Below are 20,627 nucleotides of genomic sequence, written 5' to 3'. Positions count from 1 at the left end.
TGGGCAGGTGGTGGATAAGACTGAATTTTGTTTTCAGAGTAATGAAATGCCAAAAATGTCTGCTACCACTCGCAGATGTAAACAGTTTCAAAGTACAGAAAAAAAATCAATAGAAAAGAGAGTCAAAGCATCCATATGTATCACAAATAAACGAGCAGAGTAAATTTTCTGCAGCTTGCCCTCTTCTCTTATTTGTGTGAAAAGACGTTTTGCCATAAAGATTGCTTCTTTTGTGTGTGTGTGCGTATGAAAGTCAGGATATACCGCCTGTGTCATGAAAAAAAAAAAAAACACAAAAAACCCCACAAACTACCCTGAACTGAGGCCTGAATGTGCTGTGTGTACTCTCCTCCCAGGAAAATATTACATTAAATAATCATGTAGTGAGGGGGAAGATAGATGAGTGAAGAGGGCTAGGGCTACCAGTGACAGAGATAGTATTTCAATAATTGTAAGCCAAAGCAAAGAGATCTCATTAGGGGAAGTGGTAGCTGAGTGCAGTATAGCTGCATGAAGGCTATACTGAAAGCTACATTTCCATTGTCCATGTGGCTGTTTTAGAGCTGATTTTGTTTGTGCTGTGCTGTTACATGTCTTCTTATGTGTGAAAGAGATTTAAATGGATTAAAAATAGGGATGACAATAGTAACAGTGAATCAGTCATCTAGTATTTGAAAACAGATGTTTTTTTCAACAATTTGTTTCCATAAAAAATATATTATTCTGATAATTTTTCCATTATTTGTCCAGTTCAAACTGAGATCCAAATGATATATTGATCTCTTGAAAGAGATCAAGATTTGAGATATGAATTAAACTGGCTGCAGAAATGGCTACAAAAACACATCCACTTTCCAGAGAGGGATAATAAAGGGGCAATTAGCTTAATGTTGAAACTGTTTTAGAATGGAAAACTGGATTTTCAAGAAAACCTTCCCGCTCAAAGGTTCTTGAAAAGAAGATGGACCCTCAAAAAAAAAAAAAAAAAACAGGTTTTAATGAAGCCTGTAATTTATTAGTTTAGGTAACTGGCTGAAGTGCCTCGGGAAGCTATATTTACCTGGAGTAGGACTTAACACTTACATTAAGACATATACATGAGACATCTATGCATTGAGGAGGCCTGATGCAAATGCTTAAGCATAAGCATCTCTTGCTCTCTTCTGCACCCGCCAGTCCAGATGCACATGGAATTGTTCCAGGTCCTCTGCCACTTCTGGAACCTCTATTTAGATGTCTCAGACACTGTACAGTGTCTCAAATGCAACTGTATGTTTATGCGGGTGTTGCCTACCCTGGGTAACTAAGGCTTCATTTTGTATCTGAAGGAGATTTAATCAATAAGGTCAGTGGAGCCTGGAGGTTTGGCTGACACAAACAAGCAAAACAACATATTGACTTCTCTTAATATGAGCACAATAGCTCAGTAGATGTCACTCATCTTGTCAACTGAGATCTCAGTTCAGTTTCCTGAAGACAGGTGTCTCATGCCACTTTCAGATGCCATTAAATACCCAGACTGCCCACAGAGGATTGCCAGATACATTACAGCACCTTACAGGAAAGGGTAGGGGAGATGGAGGCCAGATTTGTTTGCCAAAAGTGTTTTAAATACCTCTAAATGTTTATGCTAAATTGACCAAATAGATATCTGGAACTCTTCTCATTAATATAGGAACTTAGAAACCTAGTGGACATGTTGCAGAATCAGAATGGTTGATGTTGGAAGGGACATCTGGAGGTCATCTGCTCCAACTCCACTGCTGAAGAGCAGGTTGCCCAGGACCATGCCCAGGCAGATTTTGAAAAATCTCCACGGAGAAAGTCTCCAAAATCTCTCTGGACAACCTGTTCCATTGCTCAGGAACCCTCACAGTAAAGAAGTGTTTCCTGATATTCAGATGGAACCTGCTGAGTTGCACTTTGAGCCCACTGCCTTTTCTCCTGTCACAGGGTTCTTCTGAAAGGAGGCTGGCTCTGTCTTCTTTGCACCCTACTTTCAGGTATTTATATACATTGACAGGATCCCCCCCCCAACCTTTCTTCTCTTCTTCAGGCTGAACAGTCATAGCTCTTTATCTTTCTTCATAGGAAAGATGCTCCAGTACTTCCATCATCTTCATGGCTCTTTTCTGAACTCTTTCTAGTATATCAATGTCTCTCTTGGGCTGGGGAGGCCAGAACTGGACACCATATTCTGTATGTGGCCTCAGTCTGTGCTCACTAGAGGGGAAGGATCACCTCCTTCAAACTGCTGGCAATACTTTGCCTAATGCAGCTAAGAATACCATTAGCCTTCTTAGTGGCAGTGTCAATAACTGCATGTCTATAGTTAGGAGCTGAATCTTGCCCTTGTATTATTTTTTGGATCTTTTTCAAAAACAGATCATATTTTCCACAATTTATTTCCTTCATTGGTAGGAAATAAAAAGAGCATTTTAAAATGTGGAGAGTTTGGGCCTGAGTTCACAAGGGATACCTCTGGCACAGCCTTTTGCACAAGCATACTGCTTATACAACACTCAAGAAAACTGTTTATTTAAATATTGAGTATTGATTTTTCTTCTCACAGATAGCTTTTAATTAATTGACTTCAAGCAATGTTAAAATAGCAGTGGTGTGAATACAGAACCAAACTCAAGCCACAGTGCATGGTCTTATGATTTTGATTATAGTACTCACTCGTGTTATTTTTTTATATAGGCTATTAGTCTGTCCTAAAAATGACAATCAGGTCTTCTAGCTTATAGAAAATAAAAGGAAAACAAAGCCAAAGATTTCACCTTTGGTAGGAACAGAGATGTGCATCCAAAGGATTTGTGAAATAACAAGAAAAACATTTTTGTGTGGCTTTTGTCAATAAGATTCCTGAGGAACCTCTGGAAGAAATGAAAACTGCCTACATCTACTGTACACCCTAAGGCAAGGTATTTGGTCTTACCATGGTATGCCTTCTGCCAGAATTAATCTTCTCAGGAGGATTAGATGGTGCAGAGAGATATAAATTATATATAACTGTACTACTTTGTGGAAATTTGGTCTTTGCTGTCAACTCAGACTGCTCTGGAAATTTCCTGCTCATTTTTATTACCTACTAAACTGCTTTACTGTAAGGCTGGAAGCAGTAAGTATTTTGATGTCAGAACTCATGGGATAATACCTTCTTGAATGGCTCACAGCTGTGTGAATGATGATATTGTCTGCTACTAAAGAAAAATCAGAGATATGGTCAGTGTTTGTTATCATGTCATTTTATACATCATTTTATCACTTGCACTATCTTCAGCACCTAGAATTGTCTGCTCAAAGCTTTTACCCCCTTACTGTGAGTTGCTGAGTTATTGCCAGGGAAAATTGCATTTCCTCTTGAAAATGTGTAGTGATGTGGTTAATCAAAGTAAACAGTAAAAGGATGCTGAACTCCACATAAGCTAAAGGTTTGATTCTGCCACCCATACTTCCATTGAATGGCTGTTACTGAAGTGAGTACCTTTACAGAGGATAATTGAACTATTCAGATGAAAAAACGTTACCAACTGTGTATAGGAATTGGAGAGCTTGATTCTGCATACTTGATGCTGAGACAGAATTCCCAAAGAATTATGAATTACAGTAAATAGAATTTTTAACTGAGGTTTTCTTTACTTTCAAAGAAAGGCAGTAAAAGTTTTCATCTGTTAGTTTGCCTAAAGTTATGTCCATCGTGTAATGGCTGGCAAACAGCAACTGAGCTTTTGTAGTGATGCTGAACTGTCAGTCCATCTTCTTAATAGTGATGGGGTACTTTTTAATAGCCTGTGATAGCTGCTCCTGAACTTTGCCTGTCCTATAAAGCTGGTGGAAAGCTGATTTTATGAGAGGTACTGACACCTCTGTTTTTGTGATAGCTTTTTCTTCTCAGTACTGACAAATGACTTTGATGCCTGCATATATTTGCTTGGCAAACAAGATTTGCAGCAAATATACATACACATTTAAGTATTTGAAATCTAGCAGGTGAGGTCCCTTGACTGTTAAAAGAAGATTTGGATTTCAGGTAGCGTATGCTATAGCTTCCAGAAACTAGCTCTTAAATTAACAAGTCACTGAGTTCTTCAAACTTTTCCAAGCGCTGATTAACAAGGCAAGGCAAACCCTTTACAACTTTTTGCCCTTTCCCTTTATTAAATGCCTGACATTTAGCAGAATTAGTTGATGGAATATGATGAGTCTTACTACGTGTGCTGTTTGATGGAACTTGATGCAAAACCTAACACAAAATCTGAACTGAAATATTACCATTTGTTTGGACACCCACTGTTTAATGTGATTTTTTTTTTTTTCTGAAGAAAATTACTCAGAGGAGCCAAGCGTTCCAAGAGGATGCGGTATTGCAGAAGGATAGCACAGCCCCACATTAATCTTTTTCCAATTAGAACTTTGGAACAGTTCTCGTGCCTGAAGGGCTTCTAGATTTCCTCAAATACTACCTCTCCATTAGCAGCTTCAAGGTATTTACTCACAAAACAAACAAACAAACATATAAAAAATTATCCAAAGGAGTGAAAATGAAGGTGGGAAAAAAAATTCAAATGTTTGAACTATAATGCAAACAGCCAAGGCAATAAAACAGAAAAAAACAGAGCAGTCAGAATTACTGATATTGTGGGTAGATAATAAGACATAACAGATGTCATAAATACAGTACAATACTTATCCTGAGTAAAAAGAAAATAAAAAATGCAGGTGTCTGTTTTAGGGGAAAAAAATGGAGGTAAGGATCAAAGTCCATAGAATCATAGAATATCCCAAGTTGGAAGGGACCCATAAGGATCATCAAGTCCAACTCCTGGCACCGCACAGGTCTGCCCAAAAGTTTAGACCATGTGACTAAGTGCACAGTCCAATCGCTTCTTAAATTCAGACAGGCTTGATGCAGTGACTACTTCACTGGGGAGCCTGTTCCAGTGTGCGACCACCCTCTCAGTGAAGAACCTCTTCCTGATGTCCAGCCTAAACTTCCCCTGCCTCAGCTTAACACCGTTCCTGTGGGTCCTATCACTGGTGATAATGGAGAATAGGTCACCTGCCCCTCCACTCCCCCTTGCGAGGAAGTTGTAGACTGCGATGAGGTCCCCCCTCAGCCTCCTCTTCTCCAGGCTGAACAGGCCAAGTGACCTCAGCCGCTCCTCATATGTCTTCCCCTCTAGGCCCTTCACCATCTTGGTCGCCCTCCTCTGGACACTCTCCAACAGTTTAATGTCCTTTTTGTACTGTGGTGCCCAGAACTGCACACAGTACTCGAAGTGAGGCTGCACCAGCGCAGAGTAGAGCGGGACAATCACTTCCCTCGACTGACTAGCAATGCTGTGCTTGATGCATCCCAGGATGCGGTTGGCCTTCCTGGCTGCCAGGGCACCCTGCTGGCTCATATTCAACTTGCTGTCAACCACAACCCCCAGATCCCTCTCTGTGGGGCTGCTCCCCAGCGTCTCGTCGCCCAGTCTGTACGTATAGCCAGGGTTGCCCCATCCCAGGTGCAGGACCCGGCACTTGCTTTTGTTAAACTTCATGTGGTTGGTGTTCGCCCAGCTCTCCAATCTGTCCAGATCTCTTTGCAAGGCCTTTCCACCCTCATCAGAGCCCACAACTCCTCCAAGTTTGGTGTCACCGGCAAATTTGCTCAAAACTCCTTCTAGTCCTACATCCAAATCATTTATAAAAACATTGAAGGGGACTGGCCCTAAAACGGAGCCTTGAGGGACCCCACTAGTGACCATTTGCCAGCCTCATTTGTGGCCTCATTTATCACAACCCTTTGAGCCCTGCCCGTCAGCCAATTGCTCACTCATCGTATGATGGTTTTGTTTAGCTGTATGCTGGACATTTTGTCCAATAGCATCCTATGGGAAACCGTGTCAAAAGCTTTGCTGAAGTCCAAAAAGATTACATCGGCTGGTTTCCCTTGATCGACTAGATGGGTGATTTTATCATAAAAAGAAATCAAATTTTTTTAGGCAGGACCTACCCCTCATGAACCCATGTTGGCTGGGACCAATGACTGCATTGTCCCCCAGGTGTGCTTCAATAACTTCAAGGATCATCCTCTCCATAATTTTACCAGGCACTGACGTGAGACTGACAGGCCTGTAATTGCTAGGGTCTTCTTTCTTACCCTTCTTGAAAATTGGCACAACATTTGCCAGCTTGCAGTCCAATGGGGCCTCTCCAGATTCCCAAGATCGTTGAATAATAATTGAGAGAGGTCCCGTGATGATGTCAGCCAGCTCTTTAAGCACCCTGGGATGAATTCCACCCGGACCCATGGACTTGTATGAATCCAGGTGGAGCAGCAAATCCTGCACACGTTCAGGGTCAATTGGGAGTTTGTCATTCCCACTGTCATGGTCCTCCAGCTCAGGGTACCCAGGGTCCCGAAGTCCATCATCAGTGTTGAAGACAGAGGCAAAGAAGGTGTTAAACGTCTCTGCTTTGCCTATGTCATTGTCTAGTAGAGGACCTATGTTTTCTTTGGTTCTCCTTTTTCTGTTCACATATCTAAAAAAAAGTTTTTATTGTCTCCCACACACATGGCCAGCTTCAACTCTAGTTGGGCTTTGGTCACATGAATTTTCTCCCTACAAACACAAACAGCATCCCTGTATTCCTTCCTCGTCGCCTGACCCTCCTTCCAGCAGCCGTACACTTTCTTTTTTCGCCTAAGCTCCAGTAGAAGTTCCCTGGTCAGCCAGGCCGGCCTTCTGCCCCGCCTGCCTGCCTTCCGATATTTTGGAATTGCCTGATCTTGTGCTTTTAGGAGGCCGTGCTTAAAGATTGACCAGCACTGATGGACGCCAATGCCTTCAAAAGCAGTTTCCCAGGGGACCTTGCTGACTAGTTCCCTGAGCAGCCTGAAGTCTGCTTTTCCCATATCGAGGGCTGAAGTTTTGGTGACAGTTTTCCTTCTGTCACCGTAAATTCTAAACTCAACCACTTCATGGTCACTATGACCGAGACGGCCGCCAATTGCCACGTCTCCCACAAGACCCAATCTGTTCTCCAGCAACAGATCAAGGAGGGCACCTTTCCTAGTTGGCTCTCTTAGCACCTGCACCAAGAAGTTATCATCTAGGTGCTTAATGAACCGCCTGGACTTGCTCGTGTCTGCCGTGTGGTGATCCCAGTTGATGTCTGGCAAGTTGAAATCTCCCATAAGGACAAGGGGAGTTGATCTCGAGGCATCTCTTAGTTCCGCAAAGAATAATTCATCGGCGTTGTTGTCCTGGCCAGGTGGTCTGTAATAGACTCCTACAACGACATCCCCTTTATTTGTTCGTCCTTTAATCCTTACCCAGAGGCTCTCAACTTTTTCATCCCCAGCTTGAAGTTCCACACAGTCCAGTCCATGCTTCACATACATTGCCACCCTGCCACCTCACCTACCCTGCCTGTCCCTCTTGAAGAGCCTGTAACCATCTATTGCAACACACCAGCCACAGGACTCATCCCACCAGGTTTTGCTTATGCCGATGATGTCGTAGCTGTGGGACTGGGCCAAGACTTCTAGCTCATCCATTTTGTTCCTCATACTGCATGCATTTGTGTAGAAGCACTTCAAATGTGCCTCCCTACACGCAGCACCTTGTGTAGCAGACCGAAGGGCCTCACTAGCACAGTCTCTTTGATTCTAGCACACCATCCCTTAGCTCATCACCGGCGTGCCTGGTTTTATCCCCTTCCCCCTTTGACTCTAGTTTAAAGCCCTATCTATCAGCCCTGCCAATTCCTGAGCAAAAATCCTCACCCCTCTATGAGAGAGGCGCATCCCATCTGGTGCCAGCAGGCACAGTGTCGCGCTGCCTAATAACATTGTGTATTGACTATGTGCAAAGTGGAAGGAGCTGAGAAGACAGAAAATTTTAAGGTATCAAAATGTGACTAGATGAATTTCAAAACAAGTTCTATTGAGATAGTGTTAGAAATAAAATATGGATGGCTATGTTCAGATTAGACAAGTAGCCAAATAAACTAAAAGTCATATGATGATATAAATTTTGGTTTCAGTCATAAATTTATTTGGAAACAGTTAACCACAGAAAATAAATCTGGATTGAATGCTGACTCTGTTCACATTAAATGGACAGAAAATAAGATACAGCTTAGAAATCTTGAAATGTAAGATTTGCTAAAATTCAAGTTTATTTAGCCCTTCTGAAGGAAAGTAAAATAAACATAGAGCAGTTTAGCCCCCCACCACCCCAGGATGCAAACAGTGTGATATTGTGATATTTATATTGGACACCATATAATTAACATTTAAACCACATGTGACCTAATATGCCCGAGTTTTAACACTCATGATAAAACAGGACAAACCTAGGATGGCCTGTGGGAATGAAGCATGGAAATGTAAATGGCAACATTTAATTCAAATAATTTAATACAAACAATTGGATGATCTCACTAACAGACTAACTGTGAAAACTATCACATAAAATTAGATAATGAGGATTCAGATAAAAAGTCTATTCAGTGAGGAATGGTATTTTTCTCCACAATATGCCAAAACAAGTTTTGAAGGATAAGAAAAATTGAGCAAAATAGAATGCCAAGTAAACCTAAAACACTTTTTGATAAGGTAGCACATATTCCCGATAGAGGAAAAAGAAACAAAAGAATCTCTTTGATCTTCTAAAAGAAACATATGTCACATGGGAAATTATTAATTCATGTGGAGAAGATGGCTGTAATTATGTGAAAATTAGCAAATTGGCCAAAAGATAAACAGCATGGGATTGTGCTAGGAAATGGCCTGAAAGAAAAATGTCAATACAGATCCTCAAAGGGATTTAAGGACTGATGTAATTTTTATTTTTCCTTTAAAAAATATGGTCACAAATTTGTGAAGATGTAAAGCTGGGAGCCAGTGTAATTCAAAAGCTGCTCACTGGAAAAACTAGATGTCTTTGAGGACAGAATTATAACGTCAGATGAAATTTAATTGTATAACATGCAACATCATGCACATAGATACCACCAGGTGCAAATTCACCACCTGGAAATTGCAGATTCATTGGTTTATTACTATAAATATGCCTCAGAGCCATGAATGAGATGTAGTTGTGAAAAGGGTAAATGTGATAGCAGAATGCTAAAGATGACGGACAAAGCACAGAAATACTAATTATATAATATGATAGCAAAAAAAAATAATAAAAAAGTTTGCAAATTTTGGAAGATTATTCTGAAGAGGAGTATCAGTAAAGAAGGCTACCAACATAATACAGATAACTTTGTGAGCCTTTACTGGGAATTCTTAGTCACATCTCCCCAAGACTTGCAAAATGAGAAGTCAGATGACTTGCCAAATAGGATCAACTGTTACCATAAAGCCACCCACCAATCCATCATTTCAAAAGTGTAAAGACATTGGGGGAAAACCAATGTCTGTTCAACTGACACATTACCTCTTTGAAAGACCTAAGTCTCACATCTGACCTGACAGTATTACTGATGTAGTAGAAGCAGCTGAGAAAAAACATATAAAATATTCTGTCTTTACTGGAATAGAGATTTAATTGCCACAGAGATCCACATCCAACTGAGATGTTGACCGAGATGTGTGGCCACCAACTGACTGAGACTCCAACTTTTAACTGGAGACAAGGGCTCATATCATTGAAAAGCCAGTGGTTACATTATCTATAAGAAGGAAGTAGTTCTCAATTATCATTTTTTCTCAGAAATTTCTTTTAAAATGATCCGTATCAGTTGAATTAGCTACAGACTTTCTCAGATGTAAGGGCTGCATAGCATTGTGACTACAGCCAGAATTGAAGCTTTCATGAGCCCAAAGAAAGCACAGATTTTATGCGATCTGTCCCAGGACATCTAGGAGACTGAAACTCCAAACTAACTGAAGTAATCTAAAACTGACAGGTAAAAGCATAGCAATCATTTTATTTGAAGTAAGCCTTTTGTGTACCTTATTAGAGCTTGTATTCAGTTCTGAGAAGAGCATTAATCCTTTGGAAATCTTTCTAGCAAGTCCTTCTGCTGCAAAACCAGGAAAACATTAGCATGCTGAACATCTCTTCTGTCTGGCACCAACACAGGTCTTTAAGCTAAAAAGACTCTTCTAATCTCTTCTGACCCTACTAAATCTGGTCAGCAGGATGTAAATCATTTTGTTCAAACAAATGCACAATGAATGCTTTCCGTATATCATGATTGAATATGGTATCTCCCACCTAGGACCTGTAAGATGAACTAAGGCAAAGTCATAGAATCATTTAGGTTGGAAAAGACCTCTAAGATGATCAAGTCCGACTGTTAACCTAGCACTGCCAAGTCTACCACTAAACCATATTCTTAAGCACCAGATCTACAGGTCCTTTAAATACCTCCATGGACGCTGACTCAACTACTTCCCTGGGCAGTCTGTTCCAATGCTTCACAACCCTTTCAGTGAAGAAATTTTACCTAATATCCAACCTACACCTCCTTTGGTGCAGCTTGAGACCATTGCCTCTTGTTGCCTGGGAGAAGAGAACGAGCCCCACCCTCCTTTGAGGTAGTTGTGCAGAGTGATAAGATCTCCCCTGAGCCTTCTTTTCTCTATGCTAAACAATCCCAGTTCCAACAGCTGTTCCTAGTAAGACTTGTTTTCTAGACTCTTCACCAGCTTTGTTGCCCTTCTTTGGATATGCTCGACATGCTCCAGCACCTCAGTGTCCTTCTAGTGAGGGGCCCAAAACTGAACACAGTATTTGAGGTGCAGCCTCACCAGAGATGAGTACAGGGGTACAATCACTTCCTTAGTCCTGCTGGCCACACTATTCTGATACCATCCAGGTTGTTGTTGGCCTTCATGGCCACCTGAGCACACTGCTGGTTCATATTCAGCTGGCTATCAAACAACAACCCCAGATCCCTTTCCACCAGGCAGATTTCCATCCACTCTTCCCTCACGCTGTAACATTGCATGCAGTTGTTGTGCCCCAAGTGCAGGACCCGGCACTTAGCCTTGTTGTACTTCATACAGTCGGCCTCTGCCTATCGGTCCATCCTATCCAGATCCTCCTGCAGAGCACTCCTACCTTTGAGCAGATCAATACCTGTGCCTAACTTAGTGAGGGTGTATTCAATCCCCTCATCCAGATCATTGATAAAGTCAGTAAGGTGAACCTTGAAACCAGTATTTGGCCAAGTCCTCAAAGAATCAGAATATATGTTGAAGGTTAACACTTATTTCCTTGCTTCCTAAACTTTTAAGAGATGTCCCTACAGAATATCTTTTTGAGGTGCTATTCTCCTGGATATGTTCACACTCAGAAACACTTGTATTCAGCCAAGATTTTTCAGTTCTGGTCTGGATGGTAGGGAGGTCATCTATTGTGAACCGCTGCACTCAAATTGGGTGCGTTGTGTGACAAGATCAGATAGCTTGCAAAATTTCATGGCTGAATGGGTTGCTTGATTTTTAATTTTTTTTATTTTTCAATTGAATATCAAGAATTTTAAGAGTAACACAAGCAGGATTGAAATATTAGACAATTCACTAATTACATTTTCCCAATTAAATGATGTACAAGAGGTGTGATTGATTTTATCTATTTTTAATTGTTGGCAACATGACCTTCTACCTCAGTTCTCTATCTTAGGCTTTCTCTATAGATGGTAGAGAAATACTGACACTTTTGGGGGTGTGCTTGAACTGGAAAATTTGAGAGGAAACATGCTCCAGTTTTCAGTTTTGACTTAGACTTATTATTCTGTTGTATTACTGTTTAATTTGCTTGATATTCTACTCTATATTCAGCAGAAAAGCTGTTTGCTTGAGATGAATTTCAATTATATTCTCATCTTAAATATTATATCTCCTCCTCTTGTTCTGGAGATTTCTCATACATTATAGAATTCCAATCAACATTCCTCAGAGCTTTCAGCTGTCTTTCGCTGTCCTCTTTCTCAAAGTCAAAACACTTTTAGTACACAGCATTTTCTCATGAGTATTTCAAACTCAAAGATAAACTGATAAGTAGATCCAGGATGCTCTGTATCTTCAATGTGATTTCTTACACTTAGCTCATAGGATCAGGTGTGGAATATCTTTGGACCATAATACCTTTTAAAGGAATTACTGAAAACAAAACATGCCTGCACTAAGAACATGTAGTTTTTAAGATTGTGCTCTTCTTTATGATTGCATTCCTGTTAGACTAATCAATATTAGAGTAACTAAAATTCCTCATGATCAATGTTTCTGCCTTGTTTGGAAGGTGTCTCTTATCTCTAAAAGGTTGCCATGATATACTTTTTCTATCCTCGCTAAAGGCTCTTTGCCTAAACTCATTTGACTCCCTACTTGGCTAAAAATTACACTTAAACTGCCTCTATTGTCAGATAAAATTGTACAGTTTTTCCTTTCATGCTACATATGATCGCTATGTAACTTCATTTTTCTAAGAACTGCACGGTATTTTCACTGCAAGGATATGTTAGTTTTTTAGCCAGTACTTTTATTAGTCACAATCTAATATCCTTCTCCAACTTCAGGGAGACTACTATTTTTTATATGTGTTATCATCCCTACTGGCAAACATTTGGCTTGCTCTATGTTGTGTTCCTTGGGACTGTGAGTTCTGCCAGGAGATGAAGGACAGCATTTCAACCACTATAAAAAATAAATAATCTTGGCTTGATTAGGGTTTCTTTACTAATTTGCCTATTTAAAAGCCTTGTGTGGAGCTCATCTGACTTAACTCAGGGAACTAAAACTTAGAAACAAAAAGGTGAGCTAGCCACCTGAAACCTCTTTTTCTAGTCAATGCACAGACACACACTTCCAGACAGTGAGACGTTCTCAGAGTGGTACATAGGAAAGTCTGATGATTCAGCCTCTGGAAATGTCTGACCCCCCTCGTCCTGTCACTAGGCACGTGGGAGAATAGACCAACCCCCACCTCTCTACAGCCTCCTTTCAGGTAACTGTAGAGAGCGATGAGGTCTCCCCTGAGCCTCCTCTTCTCCAGGCTGAACAAGCCCAGCTCCCTCAGCCGCTCCTCGTAAGACTTGTTCTCCAGACCCCTCACAAGCTTGGTCGCCCTTCTCTGGACTCGCTCGAGCACGTCCATGTCCTTCCTGTAGCGAGGGGCCCAAAACTGAACACAGTACTTGAGGTGCGGCCTCACCAGAGCCGAGTACAGGGGCACAATCACTTCCCTAGACCTGCTGGCCACACTGCTTCTTATACAGGCCAGGATGCCGTTGGCCTTCTTGGCCACCTGAGCACACTGCTGGCTCATATTCAGCCGACTATCCACCAATACTCCCAGGTCCTTCTCGGCGAGGCAGCTTTCCAGCCACTCATCTCCCAGCCTGTAGCTATGCTTGGGGTTGTTGCAGCCCAGGTGCAGGACCCGGCACTTGGCCTTGTTGAACTTCATACAGTTGACCTCAGCCCATCGCTCCAGCCTATCCAGATCCTCCTGCAGAGCCTTCCTGCCCTCGAGCAGATCGACACACGCACTTAGCTTGGTGTCATCTGCAAACTTACTGAGGGTGCACTGGACGCCCTCATCCAGATCATCAATAAAGATATTAAAGAGGACCGGCCCCAGTACCGAGCCCTGGGGGACTCCACTAGTGACCGGCCTCCAACCAGATTTGACTCCATTCACCACAACTCTCTGGGCCCGGCCATCCAGCCAGTTTCTAACCCAGCGAAGCGTACGCCAGTCCAAGCCCCGAGCAGCCAGTTTCTTGAGGAGAATGTTGTGGGGAACGGTGTCAAAAGCCTTACTGAGGTCAAGGTAGACCACGTCCACAGCCTTTCCCTCATCCACCAAGCGCGTCACTTGGTCATAGAAGGAGATCAGGTTCGTCAAGCAGGACCTGCCTTTCATAAACCCATGCTGACTGGGCCTGATCGCCTGCTTGCCCTGCAAGAGCCGCGTGATGACCCTCAAGATAATCTGCTCCATGAGCTTCCCCGGCACTGAGGTCAAACTGACAGGCCTATAGTTCCCCGGGTCTGCCCTCCGGCCCTTCTTATAGATGGGCGTCACATTGGCTAGCCGCCAGTCAACCGGGACCTCCCCCGATAGCCAGGACTGCCGATAAATGATGGAAAGCGGCTCGGCCAGCTCCTCCGCCAGTTCTCTCAGTACCCTTGGGTGGATCCCATCCGGCCCCATCGACTTGCGCACATCCAAGCTCCGTAGTAGGTCGCCAACCATTTCCTCATGGATAGCGAAGGCCACATCCTGCTCCCCATCCCCTTCCACCAGCTCAGGGCACTGGGTGTCCGGAGAACAACCGGTATTGCCGCTAAAGACTGAGGCAAAGGCGGCATTAAGCACCTCAGCCTTTTCCTCATCCTTAGTAACTAGGTTTCCCCTCGCATCCAGTAAAGGATGGAGATTCTCCCTAGTCCTCCGTTTCGCGTTGATGTATTTGTAAAAGGATTTTTTGTTGTCTTTAACGGCAGTAGCCAGATTGAGCTCCAGATGAGCTTTGGCCTTTCTAATTTTCTCCCTGCACAGCCTCGCTACATCCTTGTAGTCCTCCTCAGTGGCCCGCCCTTTTTTCCAAAGATTATAAACCCTCTTTTTTCTCCTAAGCTCCAGCCGCAACTCTCTGTTGAGCCAGGCCGGTCTTCTTCCACGCCGGCTCATCTTTGGGCACGTGGGGACGGACCGCTCCTGTGCCATCACGATTTCCTTCTTGAGGAGCGCCCAGCCTTCCTGGACTCCTCTGCCCTTCAGAACCGCCTCCCAAGGGACTCGGCCAACCAGCGTCCTGAGCAGCTCAAAGTCAGCCCTCCGGAAGTCCAAGACAGCAGTTTTACTGGTCCCCTTCCTGGCCTCGCCAAGAATAGAGAACTCTACCATTTCGTGGTCACTCTATCTATAGCACTTGACTTGGCTGTAGGCCCCAGCCTTGAATTTTCTTTTGGTTGTGGTACCTTTTTCCCTCATCACCAGCTGAACATGTAGAATAGACATATGAGGTGATTCACAAATTTCTAATGTATTATATATATATAAATTTAGTAATAGCTTTATTTTTTTAAAGACTTCTCCTTTATCTCAGCTCATCTTTCAGAGATGACTATCTGCAAATTGTTCCATTGACACTTTTATTATCAATACTTCTCAGTTGTTATGTACAATAGCTTCCTCACACGTTAAACTACAACCCCATCCCCCCTTGCTCCTATCCACTGATATTCAGTGCCTCAGTTCTCTCAGAGACTATTATTCCGCTCTCCTTATTTGAGCACCCCCTTTATTCTTGCTTCTTTTCCAGACATTTACCTAGCCATTGACCTTTCTTCTGACTTACTTTTTTTTTTTTTCTGCCCTATGCCTCAGAAGTAACCTTTTTGCTGTGCATTCACAGCTTGTACTCCTTTACTGATTTTGATGCTCCCTTTTTGATACTAACTGCATGCCATCTATTAATCTGTCATATTCACCGATCTTCACAGGAAAATCAACCAGTTGCTCTAATTTGGCTGTCTGATCTTCTTGTGCCACAGCTAACTGACAACACTCACCCACAAAAAGTCTTTTTGAATGTCCTCAGCTTGATAGCCATGAACATTTCACAGTCAATATGTTCCATTATATATATCCTGAACTTCACAGATACTTCCAAATGAAATAATTCATAAATAATTTTGACTTAAGCTCTGAAGGGATAAAATAAAGGCAGCCAAATGACAAGGATTCAAGTAGATTTCACGGAGGTTCCAACCCTTTTAGGTAGATGTAACATCTTTAATTTAAATGAAAACATAAAAGAACATTCTTTATTCTTTTAACTTTGAAATTACTAATTATAAACTGTTTGCCATTCTCTTATTTTCAAAGAACAGCGAAGAATCTGTTCCTGTACATTGAAAATCTTCAGATTACCTTGTTAAAAAAAAAAAAAAAAGTAGGTACTAGAGGTCCATTGCATCGAGTAAGTTGAAGCTGGGTGCTTAGGCACTGGAAGTCGCATGTGCCTACTGCCTCTAGTTGCAGGACTACATCATTCTACCTTCCCTATATTGTGCTTCGTTATTGTCCATAGACAGGTCCTTCAATATTTACACTGGTATTTATTTTTTTTGTCAAGCAGGTTTAGAACAGGATAGGAGCTCCACTATCCTTCTCCATTGCATAAACTGGGGAGAACAGATTAATTGTAAAGGATAGAACTTGGTAAAACAAAAAATTAGAGGCTAGAGTTCTCACATTAGAATTATGGTTGCTTGAATGACTTAAATATCTATTCCTCATTTAAAATAACAGCCTGTGTTTGATAGCTTCATAATTTCATTAGTGTAAGTTTTAAAACCTTTTAAAGTTATTTTACAAATGCTATTTTCCCATTTTGACACTGAAAAAGGACCAAATTTGTGATTTAGGAAACACAGAAAATAATAAAAATATCTTCCATACAGTTTTCCCTTGTTTTTCAGATACAAGAAATATGAAATAAAATGAATGCTTTAAAAGAATTTTTCCAATTATAAAAGTAAAATGTATATGACAAATCTAAATTAAAATCCTTACAAGACATATAGAGATTAGGAGTAGAGCCTATCTGTACAACAAAGTAACTGATTAATTAGTTTTCAATTCCAAAATGAAATTATTATCAAAAAAGTAGATTTTTTTCCCGATAAATTTAAGGAAAAACAATTAGAAATAAAGAAACTAACTTCCTATGTTTTTGAAATTTTAATAATAATATTAATTAGCTTTCATTGCCTTTTTAAAAGTGACCTTCAGGGATCTGTGGACTAAACCTAATAGATAAACACAAGCCTATGTCTGTGAGTTGTATTTTTGCATAGAAAACTTATCAGAATTTAAGTCATTGCCAGATATAGGCCTCTGAGGAAGGTAAGCATAACTCTTCTGATCAGATCTAGTATATCTTCATAGGGTGCCCCTTTCTACCTTCATTTCCGAAGGTCTTTCAAACTTGACAGATTAAACACTGACACGTTGTGAGCATCATGCACAAAGCATTTCTCCTTCATGCAGCCTGCAAACATCCTCAGACTTCCTTAGTGTGGAAATCTAGCTTCCATACCTGTTAATTTTATTTTAATGCTATTTTTATATATCAGTATTATAAATTAATGTGGTGGTTCCTCACGGATGGCTAGGTAAACTCCACCACACCGTCCTCTTACTCCTCTCCTCAAAAGAACAGAGGGAGAAAAAATGATGAAAAAAGGCTTAAGGGTTGAGATAAAGACAGGGAGATCACTCACCAATTACTGCCACTGGCAAAACAGACAGCATAGGGAGATTAATGTAATTTATTGCCTGTTACTAACAGACTAGAGCAGTGAAAACTAAAAGCAAACTACTGAAAATACCTTCTGCTGGAGATCTGCTCCATGTGGGACCAATGGGCTGCAGGGGGACAGCCTGCTCCACCAGGGGCCTCTCCACAGGCTGCAGGGGAATTGCTGCTGCGTGCCTGGGACACCTCCTGCCATCCTGTTGCACTGACCTTGGGGGTTGCTGGGCTGGTTCTCACCCCTCTCTCCCAGATGCTGCTGTGCAGCAGCTTTTTTCCCTTTCTTATATCTGTGCTCGCAGAGGCCCAACCAGCATAGCTCACTGGCTTGGCTGTGGCCAGCAGCGGGTCCCTTTGGAGCTGGCTGAAACTGGCCCTTATCTAACATGGGGCAGCTTCTGGACTCCTCCAACAGAGGCCAACCCTGCAGCCTCCCCTGCTATCAAAGCCTTACTGCATAAACCCAACACAATTAAAAAGGAGATTTAAAATGGCATGGTATGATATACCATAAAAATATATTTGAATTATTTTTTTTGGCAGATGTCTAGAGTTTGAAGAATTGTAGATTTTGAAGTTTGTACATTTGGTGAAATAACCATGAAAAATTAAAAAAAAATAGTGTGTGGAGATTGTCTTAATAAAATAAACTGTTATCATGATAATATCTTAAGACATAGCAAACAAGCTTCTCTGAATGAACTCCTTTAACCACAAACTACTACTTTCAAGTAGTACACAACACCTCAGGTGTGGTAAGGTCCCTAGTGACCTTGCCAGCACCAGAAGAGGTAAAAATACATTTGCAGTTAATGCAAAAACAGACACAGCATTTAATTTTAGTAGCATATTGTACTTACAATGTATAATATATGTATTATATTTATTATGCAATTTCTAACTTTTTTTTTTAATTCCAAAAAGATTTCTACTATTATAATAATCACTATCAATTAGTTAGGTTTTCTTCAAAGAAAAGTAAGGAAAATTTAATGTTAAGAATAGCTTATAAATTCTAATTCTGGGAAAAAATTGCTTGTAGAAGGTACATCACTGGAAATCTAAAAACAGGTATAATAAATGTCGGCCTGATATAGATTTAATTGACCCAGCCTTGGGTAACAGAGCTGGACAGGGTAACCTCCTGAAATCTCATTCAACCTTAATTTTCTGTGATTTTGTGCTAAGAAACAGTTAGGAAGGGGGCTATTAATTTAATCTTTTAAACTTGCAAAATACCTGAAAATACTGTGAAGTAGATTCACACACAGTTTTTATATAGGATCTAGTTGAGTGTTGTTTGTTTGTTTGTTTTGAGTCTTCTTGATCCTACATAACTCCTTTGTTTTATTTGATTCCCAAATACAGCCAACACTTAAATAGAGAAGGTAAAGTTTTCTGGCATTAAGTTTTTCATTTACTGAACTTTATTTATGAGTTTATTTTATGTGATAAAGTACATTGGTGAAAATATTCTTCCTGACCTATATGGCAATCAGCCTACACTCTGAAGCATGACATTTGATTACCTTGTCTTAGCTTGCAGAACTGCAAATGTTATTAATGGTCATAAAATTATCCAACCCTTTTAAAAATCAGACACAGTATTTGACTTGATGACCTTCTACAGTCATGAAATTCACGTTCTGATTGAAATGATATCAGTCTGGAGGATCTGATAGAGCTCTGGTGCAGGTGTCACAGCTCTGCCACTGAGGTGGAAAAGAATCTTAATGAGCTGTTATGTAGGCAATGTACGTATCTTTGAGTTTCACTGTTTTCTGATTTATTCACACAATACAGACCATTAAATGTAAATTTGTGATACCTTGCATTTTCACTGGTAGTAAACAGGTACCAAATTCAATTGCTTGCATGCCCTTTAGCAGCACGTTGCAACCACTGGAGCAGATGCCCCTTGACCATCAGTGCAGTGATCAGTACAGATGTAGCAAAGGGAAGCATTTTTATGCACATCTGGTAATCACGGTCATCTGGGACAAAAAAAGTTTCTTTACTTATTTTTTCTTGTGTGAAGAGCAAAAGGGCACATTCTTTTGTATCATATCTTCCAAAACAGGATTTGCCAGAGTAACTAATATTGCTTGAGTAGGAAAAAGGACTCCACTTAATTTGGAAACCTGATGGCAAAATGTCAACATTATGAATTATTTAATTGCCAATTATCTGCAACATCTGTGTACCCCTACGATTGAAACAATTTTCATGTAGCCATTCCCCAAGCTTACCCGCACACTAGTGAAACTGAAAGCCATCCATGACATAATGCAGTTATTTGCTTGTAGCATGAGAGCTGGCAGCAATGTATCAACCTAAGCAGGTGTGATGGAAAATGGCTTCCACCATGGCTGTTGTGCAGTGAGGTGGTCAGGGTGTTTAGTCTGAAGCAGCCACGCTGTCCAGTAATTTCATTACTGTTCAAACTACAAAGACCCTGTGTGGCTAGAGAGAGTCTTTGTTTCTGTAAAGGAACCCTGTTCAGAGGCGGCTCAGTTTTATGAATCCAGTGAACATAAATGTTGGATGAAACCAAACACTTACTAGTTTCTGCTGGTTGTCTGGGTTAGTCCTACACCTGGAACCCAGGAGTAATTACGGTAGGAGTAATTACTCTGCAGAGACAACACAGATTCAGTGGGGCGTGATTCACCTTCATTACCTATATGCACAGGACCCCCCCCCCCCCCCCATATGCATTAAACCCCCCAAAGTGCTCAATTCTGTAGCACATTGCCATTTCCCAAACCCTAGCTATACAGGGGCTCCATATACAAGGCTGCTGATTTTGGACTACAGTGCCAAACCCTGAACATGAGTGTCTCCAGGTATTGAATCTGCTTTTACTGCAGGCTCTTGGGAGGCTTTTAAGTTAGCGTGTGGAGAGTTTGGTGTCATGCGAAATCTAAGCCTATGGACTAGGAACAAATGTGCAGCTCTGCACACACACACAAAACTATGTTGAAGACTCTCATGTCTGTGGGAACACTGCTAGACATAGGGACCTTCTTTTAAACTTTAGATAACTTAAAAGATGATTGAGGTGGGCAGTTGGTTTAAGGCCTCAGATCAACAACATCAAAAATTATATAGATTTTAGATTTTTAACTTCTCCTTTCTATCCTCTAATTTACTTCAAATAGTTGCAGATTCCTCCCCTATATGTCAAATGCTTTCTGCAGAACTTGAATCCATTTTACTTCAGAGTTCATACACAACACGGGCTGTACATGCTTTCCCTTCCTTATATCCCACTTCCTTCTTTTTACAAAGTCTCAGAGACTTTACAGAGTCACTGAGAAACTCTACTCTAGTTATTC

The sequence above is a fragment of the Anser cygnoides genome, chromosome 1, assembly GCF_040182565.1.
Source record: "Anser cygnoides isolate HZ-2024a breed goose chromosome 1, Taihu_goose_T2T_genome, whole genome shotgun sequence".
Lineage (NCBI taxonomy): Eukaryota > Metazoa > Chordata > Aves > Anseriformes > Anatidae > Anser > Anser cygnoides.
The sequence above is the reverse complement of the archived record's forward strand: the minus strand, read 5'-3'. Positions refer to the sequence as shown.